This window comes from Zea mays, chromosome 3 (assembly GCF_902167145.1).
Source record: "Zea mays cultivar B73 chromosome 3, Zm-B73-REFERENCE-NAM-5.0, whole genome shotgun sequence".
In the NCBI taxonomy this organism is placed as follows: Eukaryota; Viridiplantae; Streptophyta; class Magnoliopsida; order Poales; family Poaceae; genus Zea; species Zea mays.
The window spans coordinates 18,735,137-18,754,958 of record NC_050098.1 but is presented as its reverse complement, the minus strand read 5'-3'; positions in this window follow the sequence as shown (position 1 = coordinate 18,754,958).

Sequence of the window (19,822 nt, the reverse complement as noted above, 5' to 3'; positions counted from 1 at the left end):
TACCCGAAACCTTGTCTGCTGTGCATAATGTGTTCCACGTGTCCCAATTGAAGAAATGTCTTCGGGTTCCCGATCGAACCGTTGAAGTGACAGATGTTGTCCTTGAACCGGATTTGACATATTCTGAGCACCCTATTCGAGTCTTGGATCAAAAGGACAAGGTTACCCGGAGAAAAACTCTCAAGTTCTACAAGATACAGTGGAACCAACATTCCGAAGATGAGGCTACATGGGAAACTCAAGACTTTTTAGATAAGAATTTCCCAGGCTTTTTAGCCTCTTCTAATTTGTAAAGTATACAACATTGTTGTAATAAAGGAGTGAGTTCCAAACCACCCCTGCCTTGTACCAAGAATAAGGAAATAAAGACGTGATGCGTTTCCTTTACCATTACTTACCCTAGGACTTTTAATCTTGGGACGAGATTCTTTTATGGGGGGAAGGATGTAACACCCCTGGTGTTACTGTAACTAAAACTTGAGCATGGCATCATAAACATTGACATTGCATATGTTTGACACACCTAGAGTGCATTCACTAGGCAAAAATTTCAAACAAGTTGTACTGTTTTGGTATTTTGCAAATAGAACCCTAGAATAGGGGACTTAACCCTAAATAGGGACCAGGAGGGTAAAATATAACCCAAATTGAGAAAACCTAAAAGCTTTAGGGGAATAGTCATAAAATGTCCCCAAGAATGAACTTGAATCACATTTATACCCCTGAGACACCAAAAACCCCCATTGGAACCCTGGAAAACCCTAAGTCCAAACCCTAGAGGCCTATGTGCAAAAACTGTGCACATTTGGACTAAAGTGTAAAAACTACAAGGTTAAAGTATATTAAGTCATATGATTCACAAATATAGAGATTTACAAGACAAACCCTAAGTTTTGGATTCATTTGCAAAAAGGACCCCAATTGAGATTTCACTCTAAGTCTGAATTTCAGATTTGTGGGCTCAACTTTTGAGCCTTGTAACTTTCAAACTTTAGGGTCTTTGCCCTATGTCACCACATCAAAGTTGTAGACCAATCATAGGAGAACAACTTTGCTTAAGAATGTGAGCTCAATTGTTAAGAATAAATTGAAGATAATTAAGCCCAAAGTCATGCTGTCAGACTACTTAAAGTCTGAAATCAGACTGACAGTGGACTGACATGAACTTCAGGCTTAATTTCAAGCAAGATCCATTGACTTTTTGTGGTAGCACAATATAGCAATGTTGTAGATGGTATATTGCTCTACAATTTTGCTACAGAGTGTTGATCAAGTTGCCATATAAGTTTGGGAGAAAATCAAGCTCAAAAACGGTCTGTCAGACTGACTGAACCCCATTCGCCATGGTACAGTGCTCTATTGTGGATCAGATCGCCCGCGGCAGAAAAATCTCACCACCGGTGACTTCCCGCCGTGATTCGTGTCACCGGCGTCAGGATTCACGCTCGTGGTGGATGGATAACGTCGTGGGTAAAAGGATCTCTGCCGCCGGTGAGCTGGAGGTCACTCCGGTGACTCACCGTCATCTCCCCCTTCTGCTTTGCGGCTGGTGCGGATAGCTTCACCGGTGAACCGCCGCCTCTCAGCCTTGTGCCGCGTGGCTTTGCCTTTCCACTGCGACGCCGTGACTCGCTACGGCTGTCCAATCGTCGCCGGTGAGGTCACCACGACGGTGGACACGAATTCATGCACGCCAGTAACTCCCTGCCCTTCCGACCGTCGCGCATTCCCCATTGAAATTCCCGGCCACCGCTTGTGAGCACTATAAATTGAGCCCGCGGCTAGCTTCGCAACATCATCACCCACCCAGCCACCGAGAATCGCTAGCAATCGTGCACCAGTGAGCTTGAATTTCGGTTTTCCCCCAAATCAAGCTTCCGCCACCCCGAAACCAACCTCACCGCGGCCAGCCCCATTCCGGTCAGTTCATCCTCCCCTCTCCCTCGTTTAAGCTTTCTCATATGTCTACGATGCTTGCCGAACCACCAATTTGGACTAGGGGATCACCAATCACCGGGAACACGATCAAATGTTCATAACCTTCGCTGTTCTCGTGGGCAGAATAGAATAGGTCACCATTCGTGCAATTAAGCTAGGGGAAACATTCTCTAGGTCATGGATTTGGTTTAGTCCGAAGCTGAGCACCGGTCTTGGCCTTCTCCGGCCGGTCTAGCTCGCCGGAGTTGGGCTTCCCGTGCGGAGCGCCGTCGGGGACCTCGCCTCGCGAAGGAATAGAAGACTGAGGGCTTTTCTACAATCTGTCAGAGACACCGTGAAACAGTGAAAGAATATGTTTTCAGTTAGCGGAAAACCCAAGGCCCTTTTCGCAAAACAACCAGCGCGTGCAGGCGCGGGCGCGCTTCTGTCCACTATTGGGCCGTCTAGGCTAAAATCAGCCCAATACTATTCACAAGTTTCTCCTTTTCTTTTTATTCTAGAGCTAAAACAATTATAGAAAAGTGTAGAAAAATCCCAAAATTGTCAAACCAATTTTCCTAGGCTTCTTATTTCCATAGTATTTAATAAAATTAGTTTCCTGATTTTTAGATTAAATAAGGAATTTTAAGGCATTTAAAGTAGTTTAAAGCATTAGTTCTGGATTTTTAGAAAACATATGGTAATTTTAAAAATGATCAAACTTTTTATATAAGCTCTACACATTATTTAGAAGCCTTGGGTAGAGTTTGATTTGATTTGGACCTTGTTTGATAACTAGAACCCAAAACCCGCACCCCTGCCCTTTGAACTCCTTTACTGACTCCGGAAACCCTAAGTTCTCGGAGTTCCGTGAAAGAAAGTTGTATTCAAGACTTAGGTAATAAATTCTTATTATCTTTGCACTCTCATGAGCATTACATGGCATTCATTCTTATATATGTATATATATGGTTATGTTTAGAAAACGAAGAAGAAATCGAAGTAACCGAAGAGAAGACACCACCACCTTCAGAATCTCAGGCCGGAAATTGTTTCTACTTTGATATCTGCGGGTCCGAGTCTGACTCACCTACTAATGAAGGCAAGCCCCGGTGCATTTGCCACCCTCCTTGATGTTTTTAAAATCTTTCTCACTTGCTTGATGCATTAGGTGATAGGAGTTGATTGATTAAACAATTCCTGCATTACCTTCCTTGAATTTGATTACCTTCCTTGATCACCCGTTTTACAAAAGATTTTGATGCTTAGCCTTGCTTTAGAAAACAAAATGTTTTTTTTCCAAAAGATGATATGGCAAAAGTGGGTGGGATGTTTTCGAAAATAAAATTTGTGGTGGATCCATCACGGCCGTGATGGGTTCAACATCGGAAAATATGTACCTCTGCCAGGTACCAAACTTTGGGTTTGAAATAGTTAAGCTGAGACCGGGCGGGTGACTTGCACGAGAAAGGAGTCTCAGTGTAGTGTCTCCGTCTGAGTCGATTAAGGACCGTGTCGATGTAGGCTTGCTGACCGAGGACCCTTTAACTGGTCACATGCCTCGTCATGGGTAAGCCTTGCCTCGGGCAGGCTAAGGCCAGAATAAGATAACACGGAATGGGCGTGGAGCGGTGGCGAGAGTAGCGTGTACCCTCCGTGGCAAGAGGCTGGACTGTGGTGTATTTGTGCTCTCGGTTCGCGTGAACCTGATCTGGTCTTAAGAACCCCGGTGGCGGGTTGACATATGCAAGGGTTAAGTGCTATATATGTCGTGTGATTGGAGATCCTCAGCTGAGTATAATTGATTCGGATCGCCGTACCTTCGCGGTCATGAAGACTTGGTCACTGCCCTATACGTAGAACTCCAGTAAAGATGAAAGGTTTTGTTAAGAAATTGGCTAGTGTAGGTCAAGTGATTGAACTAGGGTAGAAAGAACTCTAGTCGCAGGTAATTTTACTTAACTTGACAAATAAAACTGGATTTTTAAGTATCCACTTTAGTAAGCATTTCTGCAAAATAGAGTCTTTGATTATTGAGAAGCCTTACCTTGACTCCCTTAACCAGCATACCCTTGAGAGTCTTTTCTTTAGTCGGGTAAGACTTGCTGAGTAATTCCATACTCAGGGTTTATTCCCCCGTTGTTTTTAGGTGGGGAAGCAACAAACTTTTGTTGCTTTTGCTCCAAGGTGGTTCCAAATGAAGAAAAACAAGAGTGAAGCTGCGGGAGGACATGGTCCTCCATAAAACTTTTAAGTAAAAACTATCGGGAGGAATTTTTGCCTCCCTTGGTATTGTAATAATACTGCTCAGCACTCGTTTTATAACTCTGGTCTATAATAAATAACTTGATCTTACTTTCTAAATAAATGTAAGTTTATGTAATCGCTTCCGCATTTCTATATCTCCGATGTTCTGTAATGTCTACAAGACGGGTGAAACGCTCTTGGGAAAGGTGAGAAAAGCAGATACCGAACTTGTCAAGTGATTCAGGGGCACCTACATGGTTGTCTGAGGTCCGTTGGACAAGGACGACTGTAGGTGGGCCTAATTACTTGGGAGGTTCTGTCACAGTCTATGGCAACCAGCAGACCGCGCGCAACATTGAAAGAGACTTCTTTCCAGGGCAACGGAATGTGCACTGCTTTACGACGCAGCGCGAAATCCTCGAGGCTACCCGCCCAACCGCCAACGAGCATGAAAAGGCACAGCTGTAGAGCAACGATGGAACAAAGACAGTTCCCCTTGACCAGGCAACGCCCAAGCAAACGGTCATCATAAGCGAAGACCTGACTTCGCAAGACGAGGAGAAACTCATCTCCTGTCTTTCCAGAAATAAGGATGTCTTTGCCTGGTCTGCCCTCGACCTGGTCGGAGTCAGTCGCACTATCATCGAACACAGTCTGGGCATCGACCCTTCGGTGCAGCCGAAGAAGCAGAGGCTGCGCAAAATGTCTGATGAAAAAACAGAAGCCGCCAAAGCTGAGGTACACCACCTGCTTGAGGCCAATTTCATCGAACCAGTCGCCTACCCTACGTGGCTCGCTAACGTAGTCATAGTGCAAAAGAAGAGTGGCAAGTGGTGGATGTGCATCGATTTCACCAGCCTCAACAAGGCCTGCCCCAAGGATAATTTCTCGCTGCCTCGGATCGACAAGATCGTCGATAGTGCGGCCGGATGCGAAGTCATGTCACTCCTTGACTGCTTCTCCGACTATCACCAAATATATATGAAGGAGGAAGACAAGGCCAATACCAGTTTCATCACGCCCTTCGGCACGTATTGCTTCGTCAGAATGCTGGAGGGGCTAAAGAACGCTGGGTCCACCTTCTCTCGCCTCACCAAGACAGTGCTCGAGAGCCAAGTAGGCCGGAGCATTTTTACGTATGTGGATGACATCGTCTTCGCCAGCAAAAACAAAAAGGATCATCTGGCCGACCTCGCAGAAACATTCACGAACATGCGGGAAGCACGACTTCGCCTAAACCCCGAGAAGTGCGTCTTCGAAGTTCGCCAGGGGAAGATACTGGGTACCTGGTGTCGCACCGCGGGATCGAGGCCAACCCGACCAAGATCTAGGCTATCATCAACATGATGCCTCCGCAGTCAACCAGAGACGTCCAACGCCTGACAGGCAGATTGGCCGCCCTCAACAGATTCATTTCCAAGTCCGCAGAGGAAAGCCTACCTTTCCTCAAGACGCTACGCGGCGCAAAAGACTTTGCATGGGGACCAGAGCAAGCGACAACCTTCGCATCACTCAAACAGCACCTGTCGGAGTTGGCAACCCTTACAAGCCCCGACCCCTCGCTACCTCTATTGTTCTACGTCGCAGCTTCGCCACACGCAGTCAGCGCAGCGTTGGTCCAAGAGCAGGACAGAGAGGGCACAACTCGGCAGTGTCCAGTTTATTAAGTCTTCGAAGTCCTCACGACTTCCAAATGCAACATGACGGAGTTGGAAAAAATTGCCTGCGCAGTCGTCATGGCATCGCGCACGTTGCGCCACTACTTCGAAGCATTTAAGGTGCGGGTCACCACGGACAGGGGACTCGGCGAATTATTCAGGAATCTAGAGGCATCCGTCCGTTTCGCCAAATGGGCAGCCGAACTCTCTGAATACCACATCACCTTCGACCCCAGGACAACAATTAAGTCACAAGTCCTCACAGATTTCATCGTCGACTGGACAGGGCCGTCACGGCAGCAAGAAGAGCCCTCAGAGAAGGTGTGGACCATCCACTGTGACGGCGCATGGTGCCATGCGGGGGCAGGCGCGGCTGCAATTATCACATCACCCACCAGCGTCAAGCACAGACGCAGCACGCCTCAACTTTGCTCTAGAATCCGACAGGTGCACAAATAACATAGCAGAATACAAAGCCGTTATCCTGGGCCTTCGCAAGCTGAAAGTACTCGGCGTGACCACCTGCATAATCAAGACATACTCCAAAGTCGTCGCTGGCCAGATCGAAAAGACTATTCAGCAAAAGACCCTGCACTTCTGCAGTATCTTATGGTCGTTCGCAGTCTTGAGAAGCAATTCAAGGGTTTCACCCTGCATCATGTGGAGCGTGCTAGAAACAAAGAAGCCGACGCGTTAGCCAAAGCAGCAGCCAGAGGCGAAGCCCTGCCCTCCGATGTGTTCTACCACGTCATTAGCACACCAGCCATCCGCAGCCCAGAGGGTCTGCAAATAACCACCAACACCGAGGGCCATCGCATTGTCAACCTCATCATGGCCGAAGACTGGCGGGCCCCAATAACCCTGTTCTTGCAAGGATATTACCATCCAGGTGATGTCAACGAGGCCAAGCGCCTCAAACACCAAAGTTAGGACTTCACACTTATTGAGGGCTAGCTATACAATAAAGGGATTAGTCAACCCATGCTCAAATGTGTCACGGAGACCGAAGGCCTCCAGATCCTGCGCGAAGTCCACAGCGGCACTTGTGGCTCTCACTCGGGGCCTAGGGCCCTCACTGCCAAGGTGATCCGTCAAGGTTTCTACTGGCCCGCTATAATCTGCGCCGCAAATCGAGTCACGAGGTCGTGCGAAGCCTGCCAAAAGTTCTCTCCCTGTTCGAGCAACCCCTCGCAATTCACAAAGATGATCGCCCACACATGGCCACTTCAACGCTGGGGGCTAGACATTGTCGGGCCACTACCCACAGCCCAAAGGAACCTCAAGTTCACCTTCGTCGCCATCGAGTATTTTACCAAGTGGATCGAGGCAAGGGCAGTATCCACAATAACGTCGAAGACTGCCCAGAAATTTTTCTAGCAAAACATTATATGTCGATTCGGAGTCCCGTCTGAGCTCACATTCAATAATGACAAACAGTTTGACAGCCAGGACTTTAAAGACTTTTGCTTCTCCATTGGCACCAAGCTCGCCTTTGCCTCAGTATATCACCCACAATCTAACGGCGTCGTGGAGCGCGCCAACGGCAAGATCTTCACTGCCATCAAGAAAATGCTTCTCGACGACAAGAAGGGTAAATGGGCCGACCTGCTACCTGAAGAAGTCTGGGCGCTAAACAGGACCGAATGTCGGGCGACTGGATTCACTCCCTTTCACCTGCTATACGGATCAGAGGCCATGACCCCGCAGGAAATCAAACATGGGTCACCACGAACAAGCGCTTCAGCCGTCCCCGACTGAAAGTCGCCTAGAGGGGGGGGGTGAATAGGGCAAAACTGAAATTTACAAAGTTAATCACAACTACAAGCAGGGTTAGTGTTAGAAATATAATCAAGTCCGAGAGAGGGCGTAAAAACAAATCGCAAGCAAATAAAGAGTGTGACACACAGATTTGTTTTACCGAGGTTCGGTTCTTGCAAACCTACTCTCCGTTGAGGAGGCCACAAAGGCCGGGTCTTTTTCAACCCCTTCCCTCTCTCAAACGGTCCCTCGGACCGAGTGAGCTTTCTCTTCTCAAATCAACCGGGAACAAAACTTTCCCGCAAGGACCACCACACAATTGGTGTCTCTTGCCTTGGTTACAATTGAGTATTGATCACAAGAAAGAATGAGAAAGAAGAAAGCTATCCAAGCGCAAGAGCTCAAAAGAACACGACAAATCACTCTCACTAGTCACTAAAGCTTTTGTGGAATTGGGAGAGGATTTGATCACTTGGGTGTGTCTTGTATTGAATGCCTAGCTCTTGTAAGAGGTTGGAAGTGTGAAAACTTGGATGATTTGAATGTGGGGTGGTTGGGGGTATTTATAACCCCAACCACCAAACTAGCCGTTTGGTGGAGGCTGCTGTCGCATGGCGCACCGGACAGTCCGGTGCACACCGGACAGTGTCCGGTGCGCCAGCCACGTCACCAGGTCGTTGGGTTCCGACCGTTGGAGCTCTGACTGCTAGGCCCGCCTGGATGTCCGGTGGCGCACCGGACATGTCCTGTAGAGTGTCCGGTGCGCCACTACGCGCGTGCCTGACTTCTGCGCGCTCTGGTGCGCATTTAATGCTTCTACAGGTGACCGTTGGCGCGAAGTAGCCGTTGCTCCGCTGGCTCACCGGACAGTCCGGTGTACACCGGACATGTCCGGTGAATTATAGCGGATCGGATTCCCGAAGCTGGCGAGTTCCAGAGACGCTCTTCCTTGGAGCACCGGACACTGTCCAGTGTACACCGGACAGTCCGGTGAATTATAGCGGAGCGCCTCCGGATTTTCCCGAAGGTGAGAAGTTCAGCGTGAAGTCCCCTGGTACACCGGACACTGTCCGGTGGCACACCGGACAGTCTGGTGTGCCAGACCAGGGCGCCTTCGGTTATCCCTTGCTCTCTTTGTTGAACCCAATTCTTGGTCTTTTTATTGGCTAAGTGTGAACCTTTGGCACCTGTATAACTTATACACTAGAGCAAACTAGTTAGTCCAATTGTTTGTGTTGGGCATTTCAACCACCAAAATCATTTAGGAATAGGTGTAAGCCTAATTCCCTTCAATCTCCCCCTTTTTGGTGATTGATGCCAACACAAACCAAAGCAAATATAGAAGTGCATAATTGAACTAGTTTGCATAATATAAGTACAAAGGTTGCTTGGAGTTGAGCCAATATTAATACTTATAAGATACGCATGGATTGTTTCTTTAATTTTTGACTTTTTGGACCACGCTTGCACCACATGTTTTGTTTTTGCAAATTCTTTTGTAAATCCTTTTCAAAGTTCTTTTGCAAATAGTCAAAGGTAAATGAATAAGATTTTTGCGAAGCATTTTCAAGATTTGAAATTTTCTCCCCCTATTTCAAATGCTTTTCCTTTGACTAAACAAAACTCCCCCTAGATGAAATCCTCCTCTTAGAGTTCAAGAGGGTTTTTAATATATCAATTTTGAAGATGCTAACTTCTCCCCCTTTTGAACACAATAAGATACTAATTTGAAATTTACTAATTGAAAATCCTTAGTTTTAAAATTAGGTGGTGGTGCGGTCCTTTTGCTTTGGGCTAATACTTTCTCCCCCTTTGGCATGAATCGCCAAAAACAGATATTTAGAGTGAAATATAAGCCCTTTTAACTACTTTCTCCCCTTTGGTAAATAAAATATGAGTGAAGATTATACCAAAGACGGTGTCCTTTTGTTTTGGACTCAGGCTCTCTCCCCCAAAGATGGAGAGTTGCTCGGAGCGACGGCGAAGGATGAGTTACGGAGTGGAAGCCTTTGTCTTCGCCGAAGACTCCAATTCCCTTTCAATATACCTATGACTTGGTTTGAAATTCACTTGAAAACACATTAGTCATAGCACATGAAAGAGATATGATCAAAGGTATATGAATGAGCTATGTGTGCAAATCAACAAAAGAAATTTCTAGAATCAAGGATATTTAGCTCATGCCTAAGTTTGTTAAAAGTTTGTTCATCAAGTGGCTTGGTAAAGATATCGACTAATTGATCTTTAGTGTTAATATAAGAAATCTCGATATCTCCCTTTTGTTGGTGATCCCTTAGAAAATGATACCGAATGGCTATGTGTTTAGTGCGGCTATGCTCAACGGGATTATCCGCCATGCGGATTGCACTCTCATTATCACATAGAAGAGGAACTTTGGTTAATTTGTAACCGTAGTCCCTAAGGGTTTGCCTCATCCAAAGTAGTTGCGCGCAACAATGACCTGCGGTAATGTACTCGGCTTTGGTGGTAGAAAGAGCTACGGAATTTTGCTTCTTTGAAGCCCAAGACACCAAGGATCTTCCCAAGAACTAACAAGTCCCCGATGTGCTCTTTCTATTAATTTTACACCCCGCCCAATCGGCATCCGAATAACCAATCAAATCAAAAGTGGATCCCTTAGGATACCAAAGCTCAAACTTAGGAGTATAAACTAAATATCTCAAGATTCGTTTTACGGCCGTAAGGTGAGCTTCCTTAGGGTCGGCTTGGAATCTTGCACACATGCATACGGAAAGCATAATATCTGGTCGAGATGCACATAAATAGAGTAAAGAACCTATCATCGACCGGTATACCTTTTGATCCACGGACTTACCTTCCGTGTCGAGGTCGAGATGCCCATTGGTTCCCATGGGTGACTTGATGGGTTTGGCATCCTTCATTCCAAACTTGTTTAGAATGTCTTGAGTATACTTCGTTTGGCTAATGAAGGTGCCCTCTTGGAGTTGCTTCACTTGAAATCCTAAGAAGTACTTCAACTCCCCCATCATAGACATCTCGAATTTTTGTGTCATGATCCTACTAAATTCTTCACACGTAGACTCGTTAGTAGACCCAAATATAATATCATCAACATAAATTTGGCATACGAACAAGTCATTCTCAAGAGTTTTAGTGAATAAAGTAGGATCGGCCTTTCCGACTTTGAAGCCATTAGTGATAAGGAAATCTCTAAGGCATTCATACCATGCTCTTGGAGCTTGCTTGAGCCCATAAAGCGCCTTAGAGAGTTTATAAACATGGTTAGGGTACTCACTATCTTCAAAGTCGGGAGGTTGTTCAACATAGACCTCTTCCTTGATTGGTCCATTGAGGAAGGCACTCTTCACGTCCATTTGATAAAGCTTGAAGCCATGGTAAGTAGCATAGGCTAATAATATACGAATTGATTCAAGCCTAGCTACGGGTGCATAGGTTTCACCAAAATCCAAACCTTCGACTTGAGAGTATCCTTTGGCCACAAGTCGAGCTTTGTTCCTTGTCACCACACCATGCTCATCTTGCTTGTTGCGGAACACCCATTTGGTTCCTACAACATTTTGATTAGGACATGGAACCAAATGCCATACCTCATTTCTAGTGAAGTTGTTGAGCTCCTCTTGCATCGCCACCACCCAATCCGAATCTTGAAGTGCTTCCTCTACCCTGTGTGGCTCAATAGAGGAAACAAAAGAGTAATTTTCACAAAAATGAGCAACACGAGATCTAGTGGTTACCCCCTTATGAATGTCACCGAGGATGGTGTCGACGGGGTGATCTCGTTGGATTGCTTGGTGGACTCTTGGGTGTGGCGGGCTTGGTTCTTCATCCTCCTTGTCTTGATCATTTGCATCTCCCCCTTGATCATTGCCGTCATCTTGAGGTGGCTCATTTGCTTGATCTTCTCCTTCATCAACTTGAGCCTCATCCTCATTTTGAGTTTGTGGAGATGCTTGCGTGGAGGAGGATGGTTGATCTTGTGCATTTGGAGGTTCTTCGGATTCCTTAGGACTCACATCCCTAATGGACATGTTCCTTAGCGCGATGCATGGAGCCTCTTCAACACCTATCTCATCAAGATCAACTTGCTCTACTTGAGAGCCGTTAGTCTCATCAAACACAACGTCACAAGAAACTTCAACTTGTCCAGAGGACTTGTTAAAGACTCTATATGCCCTTGTGTTTGAATCATATCCTAGTAAAAAGCCTTCTACAGTCTTAGGAGCAAATTTAGATTTTCTACCTCTTTTAACAAGTATAAAGCATTTGCTACCAAAGACTCTAAAATATGAAATATTGGGCTTTTTACCGGTTAGGAGTTCGTATGATGTCTTCTTGAGGATTTGGTGTAGATATAACCGGTTGATGGCGTAGCAGGCGGTGTTGACCGCCTCGGCCCAAAACTGATCCGATGTCTTGTACTCATCAAACATGGTTCTTGCCATGTCCAATAGAGTTCTATTCTTCCTTTCCACTACACCATTTTGTTGTGGTGTGTAGGGAGAGGAGAACTCATGCTTGATGCCCTCCTCCTCAAGGAAACCTTCAATTTGTGAGTTCTTGAACTCCGTCCCGTTGTCGCTTCTAATCTTTTTGATCCTTAAGCCGAACTCGTTTTGAGCTCGTCTCAAGAATCCCTTTAAGGTCTCTTAGGTATGGGATTTTTCCTGCAAAAAGAATACCCAAGTGAAGCGAGAATAATCATCCACAATAACTAGACAGTACTTACTCCCGCCGATGCTTATGTAAGCAATCGGGCCGAATAGGTCCATGTGTAGGAGCTCCAGTGGCCTGTCGGTCGTCATGATGTTCTTGTGTGGATGATGAGCACCAACTTGCTTCCCTGCTTGGCATGCGCTACAAATCCTGTCTTTCACAAAATGAACATTTGTTAATCCTAAAATGTGCTCTCCCTTTAGAAGCTTATGAAGATTCTTCATCCCAACATGGGCTAGTCGGCGGTGCCAGAGCCAACCCATGTTAGTCTTAGCAATTAAGCAAGTGTCGAGTTCAGCTCTATCAAAATCTACCAAGTATAGCTGACCCTCTAACACTCCCTTAAATGCTATTGAACCATCACTTCTTCTAAAGACAGTGACACCTACATCAGTGAATAGACAGTTGTAGCCCATTTGACATAATTGAGAAACGGAAAGCAAATTGTAATCTAATGAATCTACAAGAAAAACATTGGAAATAGAATGGTCAGGAGATATAGCAATTTTACCCAATCCTTTGACCAAACCTTGATTTCCGTCCCCAAAAGTGATAGCTCGTTGGGGATCTTGGTTTTTCTCATAGGAGGAGAACATCTTCTTCTCCCCTGTCATGTGGTTTGTGCACCCGCTGTCGATGATCCAACTTGAGCCCCCGGATGCATAAACCTACAAAACATGTTTAGTTCTTGACTTTAGGTACCCAAATGGTTTTGGGTCCTTTGGCATTAGATACAAGAACTTTGGGTACCCAAACACAAGTCTTTGACCCCTTGTGCTTGCCCCCAACATATTTGGCAACTAGCTTGCCGGATTTGTTAGTTAAGACATATGATGCATCAAGAGTTTTAAATGAAATGTCATGATCATTTGATGCACTAGGAGTTTTCTTCTTAGGCAACTTAGCACGGGTTGGTTCCCTAGAACTAGATGTCTCACCCTTATACATAAAAGCATGGTTAGGGCCAGAGTGAGACTTCCTAGAATGAATTCTCCTAATTTTGCTCTCAGGATAGCCAGCAGGGTACAAAATGTAACCCTCGTTATCCTGAGGCATGGGAGCCTTGCCCTTAACAAAATTAGATAATTTCTTAGGAGGGGCATTAAGTTTGACATTGTCCCCCTTTTGGAAGCCAATGCCATCCTTGATGTCAGGGCGTCTCCCACTATAAAGCATACTACGAGCAAATTTAAATTTTTCATTTTCAAGTTCATGCTCGGCAATTTTTGCATCTAATTTTGCTATATGATCATTTTGTTGTTTAATTAAAGCCATGTGATCATGAATATCATTAATATCAACATCTCTACATCTAGTACAAATAGAAGTGTGCTCAACGATAGATGTAGATGGTTTGCAAGATTTTAATTCTACAACCTTAGCATGCAATATATCATTTTTACTTCTAAGGTCGGAAATGGTAGCATTGCAAACATCAAGATCTCTAGCCTTAGCAAGTAATTTTCCATTTTCATCTCTAAGGCCAACAAGAGAAATGTTCAATTCTTCAATCTTAGCAATCAAATCATCATTATCATTTCTAGGATTGGGAATTGAAACATCATAAATATGTGAACCAACCTTAGCTAATAAATTAGCATTCTCATTTCTAAGGTTGTCTATAGTCTCATGGCAAGTGCTTAGCTCACTAGATAGTTTTTCACATTTTTCTACTTCTAGAGCGTAAGCATTTTTAACTTTAACATGCTTCTTGTTTTCTTTAATAAGGAAGTCCTCTTGGGAGTCCAAGAGATCATCCTTCTCATGGATAGCACTAATCAATTCATTTAGTTTTTCTTTTTGTTGCATGTTTAAGTTGGCAAAAAGAGTACGCAAATTATCTTCCTCATCACTAGCATTATCATCGCTAGAGGATTCATATCTAGTAGAGGATTTAGATTTAACCTTTTTCTTTTTGCCGTCCTTTGCCATGAGGCACTTGTGGCCGACGTTGGGGAAGAGGAGTCCCTTGGTGACGGCGATGTTGGCGGCGTCCTCGTCGTCGGAGGAGTCGCTAGAGCTTTCGTCTGAGTCCCACTCGCGACAAACATGGGCATCGCCGCCCTTCTTCTTGTAGTACCTCTTCTTCTCCTTTCTTCTTCCCTTCTTGTCGTCGCCCCTGTCACTGTCACTAGAAATAGGACATTTTGCTATAAAGTGACCGGGCTTACCACACTTGTAGCAAACCTTCTTAGAGCGGGGCTTGTAATCTTTCCCCTCCTTTGCTTGAGGATTTGGCGGAAGCTTTTGATGACAAGCGCCATTTCCTCGTTGTCGAGCTTGGAGGCGTCGATGGGTGTTCTACTTGGTGTAGACTCCTCCTTCTTCTCCTCCGTCGCCTTGAATGCGACCGGTTGTGCTTCGGACGTGGAGGGACCGTCAAGCTCGTTGATCTTCCGTGAGCCCTTGATCATAAACTCAAAGCTCACAAAATTCCCGATTACTTCCTCGGGAGTCATTAGTGTATATCTAGGATTACCACGAATTAATTGTACTTGAGTAGGGTTAAGGAAAATAAGTGATCTTAGAATAACCTTAACCACCTCGTGGTCATCCCATTTCTTGCTCCCGAGGTTGCGCACTTGATTCACCAAGGTTTTGAGCCGGTTGTACATGTCTTGAGGCTCCTCCCCTTGGCAAAGACGGAAGCGACCGAGCTCCCCCTCGATCGTTTCCCGCTTGGTGATCTTGGTTAGTTCATCACCCTCATGCGCGGTCTTGAGCACGTCCCAAACTTCCTTGGCGCTATTTAATCCTTGCACCTTGTTGTACTCCTCCCTACTTAGAGAAGCGAGGAGTATGGTTGTGGCTTGGGAGTTGAAGTGCTCGATTTGGGCCACCTCGTCCTCATCATAATCCTCATCCCCTACAGATGGTACCTGTGCTCCAAACTCAACAACATTCCATATACTTTTGTGGAGTGAGGTTAGGTGAAATTTCATTAAATCACTCCACCTAGCATAATCTTCACCGTCAAAGGTTGGCGGTTTGCCTAATGGAACGGAAAGTAATGGAGTATGTCTAGAAGTGCGAGGATAGTGTAAGGGGATCTTACTAAACTTCTTGCGCTCATGGCGCTTAGAAGTTACGGAGGGCGCGTCGGAGCCGGAGGTAGATGTCGATGAGGTGTCGGTCTCGTAGTAGACCACCTTCCTCATCTTCTTTTTCTTGTCCCCACTCCGATGCGACTTGTGGGAAGAAGCTTTCTTCTCCTTCCCCTTTCCCTTTTTGCGGGACTCTTCCGATGAAGCTTTCCCGTGGCTTGTAGCGGGCTTGTCGCCGGTCTCCATCTCCTTCTTGGCGTGTTCTCCCGACATCACTTCGAGCGATTAGGCTCTAATGAAGCACTAGGCTCCGATACCAATTGAAAGTCGCCTAAGGGGGGGTGAATAGGGTAAAACTGAAATTTACAAAGTTAATCACAACTACAAGCAGGGTTAGCGTTAGAAATATAATCAAGTCCGAGAGAGGGCGTAAAAACAAATCGCAAGCAAATAAAGAGTGTGACATGCGGATTTGTTTTACCGAGGTTCGGTTCTTGCAAACCTACTCCCCATTGAGGAGGCCACAAAGGCCGGGTCTTTTTCAACCCCTTCCCTCTCTCAAACGGTCCCTCGGACCGAGTGAGCTTTCTCTTCTCAAATCAACCGGGAACAAAACTTCCCCGCAAGGACCACCACACAATTGGTGTCTCTTGCCTTGGTTACAATTGAGTATTGATCACAAGAAAGAATGAGAAAGAAGAAAGCTATCCAAGCGCAAGAGCTCAAAAGAACACAACAAATCACTCTCACTAGTCACTAAAGCTTTTGTGGAATTGGGAGAGGATTTGATCACTTGGGTGTGTCTTGTATTGAATGCCTAGCTCTTGTAAGAGTTTGGAAGTGTGAAAACTTGGATGATTTGAATGTGGGGTGGTTGGGGGTATTTATAACCCCAACCACCAAACTAGCCGTTTGGTGGAGGCTGCTGTCGCATGGCGCACCGGACAGTGTCCGGTGCGCCAGCCACGTCACCAGGCCGTTGGGTTCCGACCGTTGGAGCTCTGACTGCTGGGCCCGCCTGGATGTCCGGTGGCGCACCGGACATGTCCTGTAGAGTGTCTGGTGCGCCACTACGCGCGTGCCTGACTTCTGCGCGCTTTGGCGCGCACTTAATGCTTCTGCAGGTGACCGTTGGCGCGAAGTAGTCGTTGCTCCGCTGGCTCACCGGACAGTCCGGTGTACACCGGACATGTCCGGTGAATTATAGCGGATCGGATTCCCGAAGCTGGCGAGTTCCAGAGACGCTCTTCCTTGGAGCACCGGACACTGTCCGGTGTACACCAGACAGTCCGGTGAATTATAGCGAAGCGCCTCCGGATTTTCCCGAAGATGAGAAGTTCAGCGTGAAGTCCCCTGGTGCACCGGACACTGTCCGGTGGCACACCGGACAGTCCGGTGCGCCAGACCAGGGCGGCTTCGGTTATCCCTTGCTCTCTTTGTTGAACCCAATTCTTGGTCTTTTTATTGGCTAAGTGTGAACCTTTGGCACCTGTATAACTTATACACTAGAGCAAACTAGTTAGTCCAATTGTTTGTGTTGGGCATTTCAACCACCAAAATCATTTAGGAATAGGTGTAAGCCTAATTCCCTTCACCGACGTAGACGAGGAACCAACCTCCAAAGACCTCATCGACGGAGACCGTGTCTTCGCCCTGAAGGCTCTCAACAAATACCAAGCTCAAACGAAGGCCTGGCGCGACCACGCAGTCGTCCCAAAAGAATTCGACGAAGGGGACCTCGTACTTGTTCGGACAACTCGGACAGAGTCACGGGGCAAGCTGGAGCCAAAGTGGGAGGGTCCTTTCATCGTCAAGACGAAGGCGTCCCCCAGCGCGTACAGGCTAACAACGCCATCCGACGAGGACCTAGAGCATTCCTGGAATATCGATAATCTCCGCAAATTTTTTGTTTGAATCCTCAGGGCTAACACACCCTTGTAATTCACCAAACAGTATCATTGCAGCCCGCACTCTTTTCCTCCCGGGGGGTGAGGTTTTTAATGAGGCGGAGCCATGTAATATACCCGCAAAAATCCCCCGCAAAAACTAAGACACAATATGTCGAAAAAGACCTCATCGACGGTCTTCGGCATTCGACCACACCAAAGTCACCGCGAGGGGCAGTGCTGACCACCCTCGCGTGCGACACTCCGCGCAAAAGTCGCCTATGGGTGCAGCCGGAATAGCATAACAAGTGCGATAATCAAAGTCTTTGTCAAAGACATTCCGCACAAAAGTTGCCTAAGGGTGCAGCCGGACTAGCACAATAAGTGCGCAAAATCGAAGTCTTTTCCAAAAGACTCTCCGTGCAAAAGCCGCCTATGGGTGCAGCCGGACTCTCCGTGCAAAAGTCGCCTAAGGGTGCAGCCGGAATAGCACAACAAGTACGCAAAATCAAAGTCTTTTCCAAAAGGCTCTCCGTGCAAAAGTCGCTTACAGGCGCAGCCAAAACAACACAACAAGTACGTATAGATCGAAGTCGTTCCCAAAAGACTCTCCGTGCAGAAGTCGCCTATGGGCGCGGCCGGATCAACGAAGGCGCGCAGCCTTATCATACAAATTATGGTTACATACACACAGCGAGGGCATCATATATTACATTTGCTCAACCTTCGGGATGATACCCATCTCCCTGTAGTTGAACAACATTATCCTCAATTCCTCACCCTCAAAAAGATTTCGCAGCTCTCCCTCACCTACACTCACCCCAATCGGCGAGGACAACAATTCTCGCTTACCAGTCCCGTCCACGCGAAGACGCCCACTCTCCATCTCACTACGATGACGCCCACCGCTTCGCGACAATCCACTCACTCTCCATTTCGCCACCGCCCTTCGCCGCCTATACCCAGTACTCGTAACCGAGAGCTCCTCGGAACCCTTCGCGTGCGGCGAAGGCTCCGCTGCAGCCACATCCAATGCTGCAAAATAATCCAAGTTCTCATCTGAAGACTCCTCTGTCCACGCAATCGAACTCCCAGAATCATCAGACTCAAAACACTTAGACACAGAGCCAAACGAATCATCATCGGCAGCCACGGTCGAAGCCGCCACAAAAATAGCAATGTCAGTAGCGGTTGCGTGCGCAGGCCCAAACCCCAGAACCTGCGCAACAACCGAGGTTCAGTATCACACAGACAAAATTTACAAACTCCTCAACACCTATTCAGCCACCTGCGAAGGCCCAGCCGCGGCTGTGGGGTCTTCGACTGCCGGCTCGGCTGCCGGCTCGGCCACCACCTTCAAGGCGTCTTCGCCCGTCGGCGCAGGGGCTGATGCGGGGTCTTCGCCGGCCGCAGTGGGCGCGGGGGTCGCCGAGGGGCCTTCACTGGCATCCGAGGGCGGCACTAGATCGACCTCCGCTGCCTCGGGCAGCGCGCCATCCAGACCACCAAGGTCGTCGACGTCTTCGGCATGCACCATCTGCAGCAACAGCACACTCATTCAGCAAAACCACACATACTCACACATATAACCACACAAAAACAGCTTTTACCTGCTCTATTGCCCGGTCGAACCGCTCCCTGACCGCCTCTCGGCCGTGCAGACCCCACATCCTATCGAAGAGTGCCCCGCTGACTGCTTCAGCACAGGGTCTTCGACCTTGAAGATTTCATGTTCAAAGTTTTCGTCCGCTTGGTCGAAGACCTCGTAATGCCTGCACCCCTCGTGGGACAAAGCATTCACAGCCCCCTCGCAGGTGACGAGGGAGGCGAAGGACATGAAACCCGTCACAATGGTCGGGAGCACCAGCAGCTCCTCCTGCAACCATTCAAGGAAGCGAAGGCCCGCTTCTTGGCCGGGCACTTCGAAGTCAGCAGTCCACGCACCTAGCTCGCGGTACGCGTCCACGAACTGTGCGTGCGTCCGCTCAACCTCCACGCGCGTCGAGGCCTCGGCCTTGTCCACACGGCTGCGCAGGGCGTTGAACCTCGCCTCCAGCTACTCGGCGCGTTGGCGGGCGAGACTGCCCTCCGCTCGCGCCACTTTGGCTTCGACCTGTGTAGCCTGCGCATCACCGATGGCCTTGTTCGCCTCCCTCCTCTCCTCCGTCAGCTGGCGGCGGAGATCCGTATTCTCGGCCTCCATGGCGGCCACCTTCTCCGACAGGCTGCGGTTTTTTCTTTCCACAGCCGACTTCTCCCGCACAGCATCCGCATGCTGTGCCCGGAGACGCTCGACTTCAGCAGCAACGTCCGCAGTCAAGGCACCCGACGCGACGAGGTCGGTGAAGTCGGCCGCCTGACACATAAACCCATGAGACCCGAATCCTCATAAAAACAACAAACATCGAAGTCCAACACAACTTATTTGCTTCAGCTGCTGTGACAGTTGCTGCGACGCTTCCCTCAGTCGCTGAGACATGGAGCCCGCCACGTCCTTAGCGCCAGCGGCCGACAGAATCTCGCCGCTCGCGCAGAAAGTGGCCCACGGGTTCCGTGCGGCACCCTTCGCCCCAACCACCGCCGTTGGCGAAGTGGT